This window comes from Microcebus murinus, chromosome 1, assembly GCF_040939455.1.
Source record: "Microcebus murinus isolate Inina chromosome 1, M.murinus_Inina_mat1.0, whole genome shotgun sequence".
Taxonomy (NCBI): Eukaryota; Metazoa; Chordata; class Mammalia; order Primates; family Cheirogaleidae; genus Microcebus; species Microcebus murinus.
The window spans coordinates 60,095,027-60,108,910 of NC_134104.1; positions in this window are offsets into that span (position 1 = coordinate 60,095,027).

The window sequence follows — 13,884 nt, forward strand, 5'->3', positions numbered from 1 at the left end:
ATTCCCTGAGACACAATAATATTTAAATTAGGCCAATTAATAACCCTAAAATGGCCTTTAAGTGTTCAAGTAAAAGGAAGAGCCACATGTTTCTTACTTTAAACTAGAAATGATGAGGCTTAGTGAGGAAGGCAATGTTGAAAGACAAAATAGTCTGAAAGCTAGGTTTCTTGCTCCAAAGAGTTAGCCAAGTTATGAATGTAAAAAAAAAATTCTTGAAGGAAGTTAAAAGCACTACTCCAGTGAATACATGAATAAGAAACTGAAACAGTCTTAATGGTGATACAGAGCAAGTTTCAGTGGTCTGGATAGATCAAACCAGCCACACTACTTCCTTAAGCCAAAGCTTAATCCAAAGAAAGGCCCTCTTGTACAGCTCTTGCTTGTTAGGACCATTTCTTATACTAGGTAACTTCCCTGGGGTCACCCCTAATCATAGATTATTGCACCAAGTGTGAGCCCCAATTGCTATAGATGGAATTTGGCTTGTATGACCAGTTTCTTCTTTGAAAACTGGAAGCAGGAAAGCAAGGAACTGAAGCACCAGCTACATGGTCATGAGGTCAACTGAGAGCCAAGGATACTATTGTCTGAGATTTCCTACACCGGTCTTTTGGTTCGCACACACCATGATAAGCTACAGCAGAGGCCTGAAGGAATTCTCAACTTTGGTTTCTGAATTCTTTGGACCTCATCTTTGTGAAAAGGATGAGATCATAAATCCAAAATATGATGATTAGAAATACGTCTAACTCATGTGCTTCTTCTATGAGAGCTTCAAATAAGTTCACATCTTAATTATTGCTAACATTTATTGAACACTTGTTGTATGCTGAGCATTACACTAAGTACATAGTATTTCATTTGACTCTTACTACATTATAACTCAGGTGTAATTATTTTCCCATTTTGAAGATGGAAAAGCAAAAATTTGTTTGAGTAACTTGCTTGTTCATTCATATAGCTATCAAGTAGTAGAACTAGGTAAATCTAGTTCTTGAACTCCTACTGTTAACCAGGCACAAAACTAAAACCCATGTCAGTAAAATATTTAGTCCACAAATGGTCAAAGATGTATGACTTTCATCAGCTTTAGTGAGAACATTGCCATTAGTGGTAGCATTAGTTTTCTGATGCCCAAGTGGTTTCCAGGTTTCCAATGGTTAGGGAACTGATAAAAGATATGAGAAGATTTTTTTAAAAATCATATCAATGTTCATTCAGTTGACTTGAAGATTCATTATTAGAGAGATGACATCCAGGACAAAGAAAGATATCTTCGCAGTCTATTTTGGCTAATTGAATGTTGCTGATACCATAGGTTTTATTCTAGGCAGCAAGTGGGACATTGATTAACTGAGTTAGTGGAGTGGAGTGGGGACATTCAAGAAAGTGAATAGGCTCCTTAAAGACAAGGAACAATTATTAAAGGAAAAACAATGAGTATACTTAGCCTGGAGAAGGGGAGAATTAGAGAATGCATCAGAATCGTTTGTAAATATTTGATTAACCATTATTTTATTTTATTTTATTTTATTTTTTATTTCAGAGTGTTATGGGGATACAAATGGTTTGGCTACATGAATTGCTTTCGTGCCATTTGATATTATCTTACATTTGATCTAAAGAGCAGAATTAGATTCAACTTAGAAAAGTTAGAGAAAGCAATATTTCATTTAAAGAAAAACTATAATAATTAGAGCTGTTAAAAAACAAAGTGACCTGACTAATGCAGTAGTGAGTTTCCTGTATCATTGAAGGTATTCAAACAGGGCTGAGTAATCCTGGTAAAAGAGATTCAGGTTGGGGTTCAAGGTCATTTGAAACTTTAATATTACCCGTCTAGGTAGAAAGAAAAAGAGTTAGCATCACCATTCTTAATTACTCCCAGCTCAATTAATTTTAGTGACATAAAATCTAAATTTTCCAAAAACAATTTCTTTACTGGACAGCCTCTTTTCAAAGATAATGCCCTGAATATGTGGCATGGACAGTGGGTAGAGAAAAGACGAACCAGAGTGGAAAAAGCATCCATCACTTAAACAAAGGCAACTCTTGACCTTGGAGTAAGATATGTCTGTTTTTAGCAAGAAATATAAAATATTATGCAGTTGTGGAAAATGTTATAGGAAAGGAGTTTCAATTAAAACTAAAAAGAAAGAATAGTCAGAAAAAGGGGATACATGTTATTTTCTCAGAAAGACTTTCCAAGTCAATGAAATATCAATTCCAGAAAATGTATCCTGAGGAGTAAGAATGTGATATATTACAAATAGGAAAGTTGGCAAATGTTAGGAATGGAGTGTAATTTTATCTCAACATATACTTTTAAAATCTTGGATGAATACTATGTGTAATTGTTATCAATAGAAGACTAGTTTGCCTTACAGTATTTCTTTGGCAGCCTCTTAATTGTCACTTTTAGCATCTCATTGCTCTGGTTAATAAGTATACTATTCTAGGTGAAAGTATAAACCTTAATTGTCTTAAGTCAGAAATACAGTAACAACTAATTTGATCATGTAATCAGAATTTTTCTGCTGAGGCTGGTATTTATCTTTTGACAACTAAACATTTTAGCTATCTGATTTGCTGCTTACTTCGTGCAAGAGGTGGATTAGATAGTAATTAAGAGGTCAGGATCTGTGATTAGACTGTCTTCATTTGAATGCCAACTTAGACTGACCTTGAGGAAGTCACTTAACTTCTCTTTGTCTCATTTATATGTACAATGGGTATGAAAATTATATTTCTGTCTTAGGCTTGTTATGGGAAACAAATTAAGTTATATATATATAAATATATATATAATAAAGTAAAGCATTTAAGACAATGTTTGGCCTTATTAGATATTCAATAAGTTACAATAATAATTGGTATTATTATTAATATTAGCAACTTTAAACAAGCAGTTTCATTGTACTGCTGGGTTAAATTCAATGACTTCTTTCATTGTTATATAGATACAACCTAAGAATAACTGAACCCCCTTTATTAGGCATAGATTAGTTTATATATAAACAACAATCGCAATGTTATTGACATTAAGTCATTTTAAACATTGGTAATACTAGGTTTAAGAATAGAAAGTGTGCTTATTTCAGATTTATTGAAAATTCCTATGAAAAATTCACATCAGAAATAATTGCTCCTGTTCTATGCTCATCATTTTGATGTGAAGTGTAATTGTCCTCAGTACCTGTGTGTTAGCTATTTGAAGAACAGTAGAGTGCAGTTAAAAATAATGTCACATTTTATCTTCTTGAGTCCTCTGCAACTATAACAGCTGACTAGAGAGGCTGAGATTTAATGACAAATGATGATGAATGATTTAGAATGATTAGAAAAGTTAAAAGAAAGTGTTCTTAGAGAATAAAAGCATGTGTATATGTATAGACTTTGACATTCACCTGGCTTGACAGTTTGAGATTCTGGAACAGTTCTGTACTCTGGAACTCTCTGCTTACATTTTCAAGGGTTTCAAACTGCGCTGTCCAATATAGTAATCACTAGACACATGAGGCTGTCTAATTTTTATTGTTTAAATTTCAATAACATTACATTGCGATTCCTCACTTGTTTCAAGTGCTCAAAAGCCTCCTGTCGCCAGTGGCTATTGTATTGGGCTATACTGATAAAGAAAACTTATAACATCACAGAATTGAAATAGTGCTAGTTGAGGTGGGAATGGGAGAGGGTTTGAGGGAATGAAACTTTTCTCAGAATAGAAGGAATGAAGTGGTCTGACAGAATGGCGTGGTTGTTCTGTAAACATTGGTGACAGAAGAATCACTGATAACAAGTTAAGTATCATTTTCATTCATTCTGTGGACAAAGAGACTACTGTAGGAAGGGTAATAAGTTGCCACAGTAATATGCTTCTTCCCATCCACAGTGAGTCATCCTGGAAGGTCCTGGTGTGAGTGAGGCAAACCACCTGGGATTGTTGTGATTAGAGAGAAATTCACTTCAGCAGGAAGCTGGGCATCGAAAATGCCAAGATTAAAAGAAACAAAAAACAACCAAAAAAAAAGTCTCCTACAGTTTCGGCCAACAGACCTAATCATAAATTCTTTTAAAATGCAATTCGCTGAAAGAGATCTCTGATAGCAATAAGCTGCAAGCACTCTTCCTGCTACCACCCTTCTGTTAAGCCATGGATGAATATTTATATCAGGTTATTTTAATCATGTTTTTCTTGATGTGACATTATTCTACATAATTTATTTTCCCTTCTTGGGTGTTAAAAAAAAAAAGTCTATTTTTTTCCTACTGTCAAGTCCAAAACTTTTTCTTTTGCTTTTATGCCCCTGAGAAAAAAGCAGGACACAGTTTGACACAGAGAGGTGATTGCACTGGCATGTGTTACCATTGAAAATCAATGCTCCTGTCCTTGGCCCGTTCTGTGGAATGTAATGGTCTGGAACACTAAGCTCTGCAACAAGGCGTGAGGTACCTGAAGTAATCCAGAGGGTCAGGATGTCAGGTTACAGCAGGTCTGTGTGCAGGCTAACACAGCAAGTGTGAGGGAGGCTTCCAGGGCAGATGCACTCTCTGAGCTGGACTCAAGGCAGTGTTTCCAGCAGTGAATTTTAAATTTGATGTAAATACACCTATCTACCTTCATGGGGGGTGGAAGATGGAAAAAGTGGTGGGAAGGGCAGACTGCAGAGGAAAAAGAGACCAAGATGGACAGAGAGAGGAATAAAGACAGATACAGACATGTGCACTAACCCACTCAGATGCACAGAGACAGAGACAGACACACAGACAAAGGAGAGAGGCATCAACAGAGAGAAAACAAAAAGTTTCCTGATTTGTTTCTTGTTTCTTTTTTCTGAACCCTCAGTAAATCACTATCTAATAGAGGCTTTTCAGTTTGTTCAACATTTATGTTTACTCTAAGTAAAAGTGAGGGAATTCTGTATAATGGACAAAATTCAAAGCCAAAGAAAAATGGGTGGTATTTTAAAGATCTATTTAGCTTTAATGAGAAATTGCTACAATTGGAAAGATAGTAATGAATTCCAACACAGAAATCACTAGTCTGTCTCTCGGTGCTGTTTTTCTCCCTTTCCAGAAACACCACCTCTCCATTTTAGTTATGCTCTGACAAGCTATTTGCAAAAAAATAAATAAATAAAATAATGCTCTTCAGAAACTAAACAAGAGCAATTTCAGGAGCTGGCACTTTCCTCTTATAACTGTCATGAAGAAATGACTAAAAAATCAAATGAAGCAATCCAACATTTGTTGGTCTTTTCTAAGCACAGATTAATTATTACCAAATAAAAGTACTTGCTTTTCCTTTTATAGATCCTTCCTTTCAACCTTTATTTATTTATTTTTTTTCTGAGGGTAGAAGTGGAGGGTTCTGGAGCATCATGGAAAAGTTAGGTTCAGTGAGTGTTATAAGAATTTCTACTGTTTGCCTGGAGGCATTGAAATGTTTGGACAGTTTATCTCAGCACAATTTTCAATTGCAAAGATATGGAATCAGCTCAAATGCCTATCAATTCATGAGTGGATTAACAAAATGTGGTATATGTACACTATGGAATATTACCCAGCCACAAAGAAGGATGACTTAATGTCTTTTGCAACAATTTGTACAAAACTGGAGACCATTATCCTAAGCAAAGTATCTAAAGAATGGAAAAACAAACACCACATGTACTCACTAGTAAATTGGAACTAACCTATGGGCACATGTGCCCATAGAGAGAAGTAAAACTCAACCAAAATCAACCAGGGGGGAATAGGGAGGAGGGGATGGGCAAAAACTTACCTAACGGGTACAATGAGCAGTATTTGCATGACAGGCACCCATAACCATGACTCAAGCATTATGAAAGTAATTCATGTAACCAAAATTATTTGTACCCCATAATACTTTGAAATAAAAATTTAATAAAAGAGAAATGTTTGGACAGAATAAGACATTGGGTTATGGGACTGGATAAAATGTCAGAGATGTTCCAGTTTGGACCAAAGTACTATATATTGAATACTTTCAGGTTTCAAGATGCTATTAGTCAAGTCCAGGATGCCTGGAAGTACATTTTGGGGCCCAGACCCTCTTAGCCTTAAGAATCTCTTTTCTTTTGTACTTCTCTGAAGTTTATTACATGCCCACTATTAACTAGACATTATAATCTTTGCATTCCACTAGAAATAACATGTCACACAGTGTAGGAACAAAGATTCAAATAAAGCCTATATAAAACGTCCAACTTCACAGTGCTGCAATGTTTGCATTTTATAGAAAACATTTTAAAATCATTGTAGTAAGTGGAATACATTTTCCTCCATGAACTGTTAATACTGAATTCTTAATAGCATCCCTAGGGTTTTGTGTCTTGCTATGAAGCCTTTAGAGATTTCATCATTGTTAAGGCACAGTAAACAATCACAGTTTATGCTCATAAGCATAAAACTCGCAATCCATTATGCACCCTAGTTTTTGTATTTTAAAAGATAGAAAACTTATTTTCCATGCAATCTGAGTATAAGACAATGGTAAATCAGTTTATAAGCCTTGTGAATATTGGTATAAATATTCTTAAAATGCTTTAATGTATAATATCAGCATTTTGAACTCTTATAGAGATAATTACACTTCAGTATTTCTCAGTTTTTTCACTATTCTTTTCCTTTCTTGGACCTAGTTTTCATTTTTATTTCTGGTTCTTCTTCTTTGTTGACAAAAAGACCAGGTTGATTTGACCCTTTCACAAGTAATACCTCTAAACCCAGTTTCACAATATTGAATTTTCAGTTTTGGTTCCAAAAATCTTTTTAAAAAATGTTATAGATTTATATTTGAACCTGGTACAAACATGACAAAGTTATCAAATAAATTATAAGTATAGTATATTAATCTATTGTTTTCTTTAAGTTGTGAAATGTATGTTCACTGTAAACAAAAAAGGAAACCATGAATATATAGAGTAAAATTAATATATTATTTAATCTCTTAGATATATATCTCTAATATAGTGGTAAATTTTCCTATGCTTATTTTTCATAAAATCATGTAAATGATTAAACATTTGGTTTTAAAAATCAAAATACTTTAAAAATTGTAGAATACTACTCTACATAAAGTTTGATATTTTGCTTTTTATTTAAATTACTATTATATCTTGAACATATTCTTGCTTCATTATTTACTATTCTTAATGATTTTGCATTATATTTTTCTATATGACTGTGGCACAATTTATCCAACTACATTGCTATTGTGAGAAATTTGGTTGTTTTATAACCTTTTTAAAAAAGTGAATAAAATATAACTCTTTTCTTAAATCCTTTATAAGACTTATGATTATTTTAATAGAAAACATTTCTCAAAGAGATTAGAATTTTAAAGGGTATCACACTCAACTGTAATTACTTATTTAATTGATGTTATACTAAGCCTATAAAATGGGAGGAAATTTATATCTTGATATTTTCCTTTTGGTATGTTTCATAGATTTCTTAATATAGATAGTTTATATTCTTATTTTTCTTAATTGGATTTTTCGTGTCTTACAATCTTTAATAGGTTTATAGGGAATTTATTTATTTTTATATATTTATTTTATATCTGGTACCTTATTGACTTCTTACCTCAGAACTTCTGTTATTTAGTACCTAAAGTTACATTGTTATACCCTTATTGCAAAAATAATATATAAAATTACATTTTTATTTTGCTTTGATCTAGAATTTCTTTTTAAAAATTCTTTTATTTCTGACTGTATCCTTTTTCATTTGTCTTGTTTCAATTCTCCTGTGTTTTTATATATATATATGCCAACTTTAAATGTATCTTACTTTCAATAGATGCAAATAAAATAGAGTCCTTGCCTTATGGTCATACCTCTAATGTTGCTCTGTTAATATTAAATAGGCTACATAGGCTGATATTTTCAGTTGTTTATTCTTTAAGTGTTTATTCTTTAAGTGTTTTGGTATGTATCAAGATGATCATATATTATTTTCATATGATGTACTGATATTTTTCATTATTTGAGTAATTATATTAAAACATTTATATTACTGAATTATTTTCTTGTTTTTCTTTTTGTTTTCTGAATTAAATTGTACTTTTTTATCTATTTAATATTAATAATATCTGATTCATGTGTGTCATATACATGTGTATATATATATATGATTTTAGTGTGTAGGATTTTTATAGCTATTTTCAGGTTCTGTGTTTAATACCTCTGAAACTAAGAAGTTTCATTTGTTGTTTTCCACACTATGGAAAAGTTTAAAGTTTGTAAGTGTCTGATATTTGTAGGTTTGTTAGAATTTACCTGTAAAATTATCTGGATCTAGAGTTATCTGGGGAATTAATTCTTTGGCAAAATACAAGCTTCTCCCAAAGTTAGGTAAGTGATTACTTAAACTAATATTTCTTGAGTCATGTATTGTGCTGAGTGGGAAATCAGAAAACAAGATGTTTATGGTCTCTATTATCATAGACTATAAATATAGAGAGGCAAACATTAAATAAGTAATCTCAAGAATAATTTAAGGTATTTTTCTTTCACACTTTGTATATAATTTTGGGGGGTAAATACTCCAGGAATTTAAATATAATGTAGTTTCTTACAAATATCCCATAATAAGATACAGAAATTTTATATATATTAAAACATACACATTCTGGGGTGAGTCACAGACCTCTTTGAGGACCTGATGGAAGTACCATGTTTCTAGGAAAGTTCACAGCCACACACCACACTAACAATAATTTGCTTAGAGCTCAAAGATTTCTCACAACTCAAGAAGCCCATTCATAAATTCTAGGTTAAATGATATTTTTTCAATACCTTTTGGGGGGTCTCCTTGATCTAGAAATATCTAAAAACTTTTAACATACACATAATATTTCTTACATTTCATCTTAGTCTATTCAGGCTGCTATAACAAAATATCATAGATTGAATAGCTTACAGACATCAGAAAACTTACTTCTCACAATTCTGGAAGCTGGGAAGTTCAAGATTAAGATGGGAGCAGATTCAATGTTTGGTGAGGGCCCATTTCCTGATTCATAGATGGCACCTTATATGTGCCTTCACGTGTTGAAATAGACTAGCTAGGTCTCTACAGTTGCTCTTGTAAGTGCACTAATTCCTCATGATCTAATCACCTCCCAAAGCCCCAACCTCCTAATAACATTACCTTGGGAGTTGGGATTTCAACATATGTATTTTCAGAGGGCATAAACTTCCAGACCACAGCACATTTCTACTAATTTTGTTCAATTATTTCAATGTTATATTATTTAGTATATAAAGGCTTAAATTGTTAAATATTCATTATGGAATCATTTTATAAGATTAATCCATATATAGCATTTAATGATTTTTGCCTTTAACTCTATTTTGCATAATGTTAATATTTAATAATCTATTATTTTTGGCTTGTCAGGCAAAAACATTGAATATTTTTTACTTTTAACGTTTCTGCCTTTTTAAAGAAGATATGTCTCTTAGTTGAATTATTGTTATCAATTCTAACAATGAGAATTTCAGATAATAATAATAGTTGCTTCAGAGTTGTCAGGAGGATTAAGGGACATAAAACATTTAAAGCATGTAGGATAGCATATAGCATATTTCCACACATATATCAAGAAGTAATAAATATTTAATATTATTATCATTTTCATTATTCATAGCTATTTACTATAGGCATTTAAACAATGTATAATGATTCTCATAATAAATCTAGGGTCTTTCCTTTGTCACCTTGTTTGGAGTATTTTTTCTGATTTTTTTCTACATATTCCATATTTTATTATACTATAATTTCTTGCATAGTATTTAGCTTGCTGGTTTTTTCAGTGATACATCAGTACATGTTTTGTTTTCAATTCTACTTAGTGATTGTCTTTACAATTTCCAAAACTAATCATTTAAAATGTAAAATATTACAAACATATGGAAAACTACAGAAAGCATTATAACTGACACACCAATGTTGCAGTCAGATTTAACAGATGTCAACATTTTGCTCTACTTGTTTCAGATCTTTCTCTTAAAGAAATAGACTATTACTGATACAGCCAAAGCCCAGCTCCACACTCTTCATAGAGAACCACTATCCTGAAGTTGGTAGGTATTAGTTCATTGTATGTATGTTTTTATACTTTTTACTATAGGGATCTATATTTTTCTAATTACAAAGTTAATAATTAAATCACATTCTTGAGCCACCTGATTGTAAAATTAGGATTTTAGCCTTTTGTTGCACTCCACTACCCTATGTCTTTTCTTGTTATAACTCTAAGTTTTACATATAGAATATCATGTTTTATTAAATTGTGATGTTTATCACATGCCTTCATCTAATAATTATTTGACTTTAGTTTGTAACTTAATTTACTATAATAATTTAGCTCTGTTTTTAAATGATTTTAATGTTTTTCTACCAAATTATTTTACCTGTGGTTTACCTATAATGGACTTCTTTATTTTGTTTAATCTCTTAATCAGTTGGTATACATTTTAACATAATTTTAAAATGATACATAGCCCATTGGATATCTGAGAAAAGCTTTAAAAAAACCTTCACAAGAGAAAACACCTGTGAGTTGATAAACATATCCAAAAATGTTATTCCTGGCTAGATATATTATAAACATTGTTCTATTATCCATTGGTCTTCAGTGTTGCAGAGAAGACAATCAATATTCAGCATTCCTGCTCTCTGGCCGTTCCTCTAATTTATTTTTTCTTAGATTTTTAACTCACAAATATTTTCAGTATACTTCTAGGCAAGAATATCTTTTTATTGACTCTGGTGTATTATGACAATCCTTTTTGATCTGTTTTTTCATGTCATCTTTAAGCTCCAATTATGTTGGTAATAACTGCTTCTGTTCAAAGTTTTGAATTTCTTCCTGATGAACACAGTTATTAGCCCAGATAGGAGAGGGCATTCTCTACCCTCTTTATCTCTTGAGTTCTTTCATGTAGCTTCTTTTTTTTATCTCTCTCTCTACATTTCTGGTTCTTCTATTTTTTTATGTACATTGTGTAAGTCTCTCAAGCCTACCACATCATTAATTAGACTTTTTATTGACTTGTTATTTCAAATTATCCAGTTCAGATTTCAATTTTGACTTTTGCAGATACCTTTACAATGAATCCTCAAGTGTTCCATCAGTTTTTGTCCTATTTTCTACTGTCTTTTCATCTTAAGTAATTCTCTTCTTATTGCCTATTTTCTTTTTCTATAAAGACAATATGATCTCGTGTACTATTGAAAGAACAATGAACTTGCTAAAGTTTACTCTGTTACTCATTATTAATGGTTATTAGATAACTTCACTCATATGTTTATCACAGCACGATTCACAATAGCAATGATATGGAATCAACCTGAGTGTGCATCAACAGAGGCCTGGATAAAGAAAATGTGGTAAATATACACAAAGGAATATTATTCTTCTGAAAAAAAGAATGAAATCATGTCTTTTTCAGTAACATAGATGGAACTGGATGCCATTATCTTAAGTGAAACAACCCAGACACAGAAAAACAAATACCCCATATTCTCACTTATACGTGGGAGCTAAATAATATGTACACATGGAAGCAGAGTATGGAATGATGAAGAATAGAGACTAGAAAAGGTGGAAGGGTAGGAAAGGAGTGCATGATAGGAGGTTGCTTGGTGGGTACAATGTATGTTGCTTCAGTGGTATAGTAACCAAAGGCCCTGACTTCGCCACATTGCAATATATCAATGAAACAAAATTGCACATGTTCCTCATGAATATATACAAATAAAAACTAAATGGGAAAAAAGTAGTTATAAAGGTCTTCTCTTCTTCTGTCTCAAGTTAATGTTCTTTCCTAAGTTTGTATTATTTTCTAGGCTGTCTTTTTTTCTTTAATCTTTTTGTATTTCTATTTAGTCAACCTTGGAGAGAGGGCAAACTGATTCAGGCTTTGTGTATATTAATAGATATGGTGTGTAGATTGCATTTTTTCTTACTTTCTGTTCACTTGGGTGCTGGTAAAATATTTGGCAATTCTTTGATGGGTATTATAGTAAGTTGATTTGTAAACTTTTAGATTAATTTCTGATATCTTTTAATCTTTTGTTGTGTGTGGCTCTACTGGATTGAAATAGCATAGTGTCTTATCTCAAGTGCTTGACTGTCTGACACAAAGAACAGATAAAACACATGGCAAAATGAAAGTCTTTAATATCTGCTGATATGATTTTTTTTTCTTGTCTCTGTACCTCTCCCGCACCTAACACTTTCATGTGCAACTACACATTCCAAAATATAATGCATCATCTTAGCTTGTCTTTCAATACATCTCATTTATTTCTTTTCTGGAAGATAAAGTTTCAAACTAAATGTAGGAAAAGGAGTAGATATAAGGTGGTAAGGGAAAAGGAAAGGGCTTGGTTACCCTAATTAACACCTAGTTAATTATAGGAATCACTTAGTTGTCAGATTGACACAAACTCTTGTTTCTGATCCAGGGAACAGATAAGAATGAAAATATTTTTTTTTTCCTATCCAGATTCAGGTTAGCTGTTGTCTTCTGATTCTGGTTTATCACTGATTGGATCTTACAATCTAATTTTGTCAGTCTTATAGTTTGAGAACTCTGTAAGAAGATTGATGGATAGCTCTGCTTTTGGATGGCAGCACGGCGTTTCAGTTAGTATTTTTCTCACCTTTGGATCAAAGAGCTGTAAACAGAACAGAAACTTGCTTTTCTGTTAGTAAGAGTCTGGGGCACTCTAGACTGGGATGGCAGCTTTGATTCCTCAAGCAAGCTCCCAGGGTCTAGCCTCCTCCTATGTTTTTGCTTTGTTGTGGCTTCCATTCCCAAGGTCACATCATAGTCCAATATGGCCACTGTCATCCAAAGCACTCGCATTGTAGTCTAGAGGAAGGAGAAAGGGACAAGGAAGAAAGGGCAAAGGACAAAGGACATGCAGAAGCTGCCTTCTAAGGGAGATTCCAAGGAGTTTCCATGACTTTGCTGCTTGTATGTTATAAACTAGAATTTAGTTACAGAGCCATAATCACCTTGAGGGGCAGGTTGAGCTGGGAAATAGGGTCTTGCTGTGAACAATCATGAACTTACCTAAAAGTAAAGTCTTTTAATACTAAAGAAACAAAGGAGAGAGAGAGAGATGAGAACAGCCAGCCGACTCTGACACATTTGTGGCTTTTCACCTTTCGGGGCATATTGCTGTGCCATTTGAACAGATAATTGGGAGACATTGAATCAGAGGCTGATAACCAGACTCATTTCAAACCAAAATAGAAACTCATTTTAATCCTTTAGATATGTCAAATAATTTTTGTTTTATCTTTTAATAACCTTATGTTCGAGAATGTTCATAGAACTCCACACTTATATATTTTAATTAGGAGAATTTCTAATACCTCACCTGTTTGGTGGCACTGAAATCCTAATTTCTCTATGAGAAAAATGCTTATGCATCCTTAAGAGAAATATGTATCTTTATATCCTTCTGAGAGTATTTCTATTGTGTCTAAAAGTATTCTTCAAACCAGTAATATATGCACGGTCTATACTTGTTGTTAATTTCAAGTGATCCAGTCAGAAACAACCATACGTATAAGTTGAAGAAGAAATTATAGGCGAGATGTTACGGTGCTGGGAATGCCCTCTATGCTACTAATCTTTTCTCATCTTTGTACCCATAATTCCACTTGACAATCTCTATCAAGTAGGTTTAAATCACACAACCTTATCCATTAAACTGGCAGTTTTAATCATTACCAACTTGTCTTTTATTTGTATCACCTTTTATCTTTAAGTTAGTCTCTAGCCGATTACCTCTCCATTACCTCTCTAGCAGATACTCTCAACTTCATCA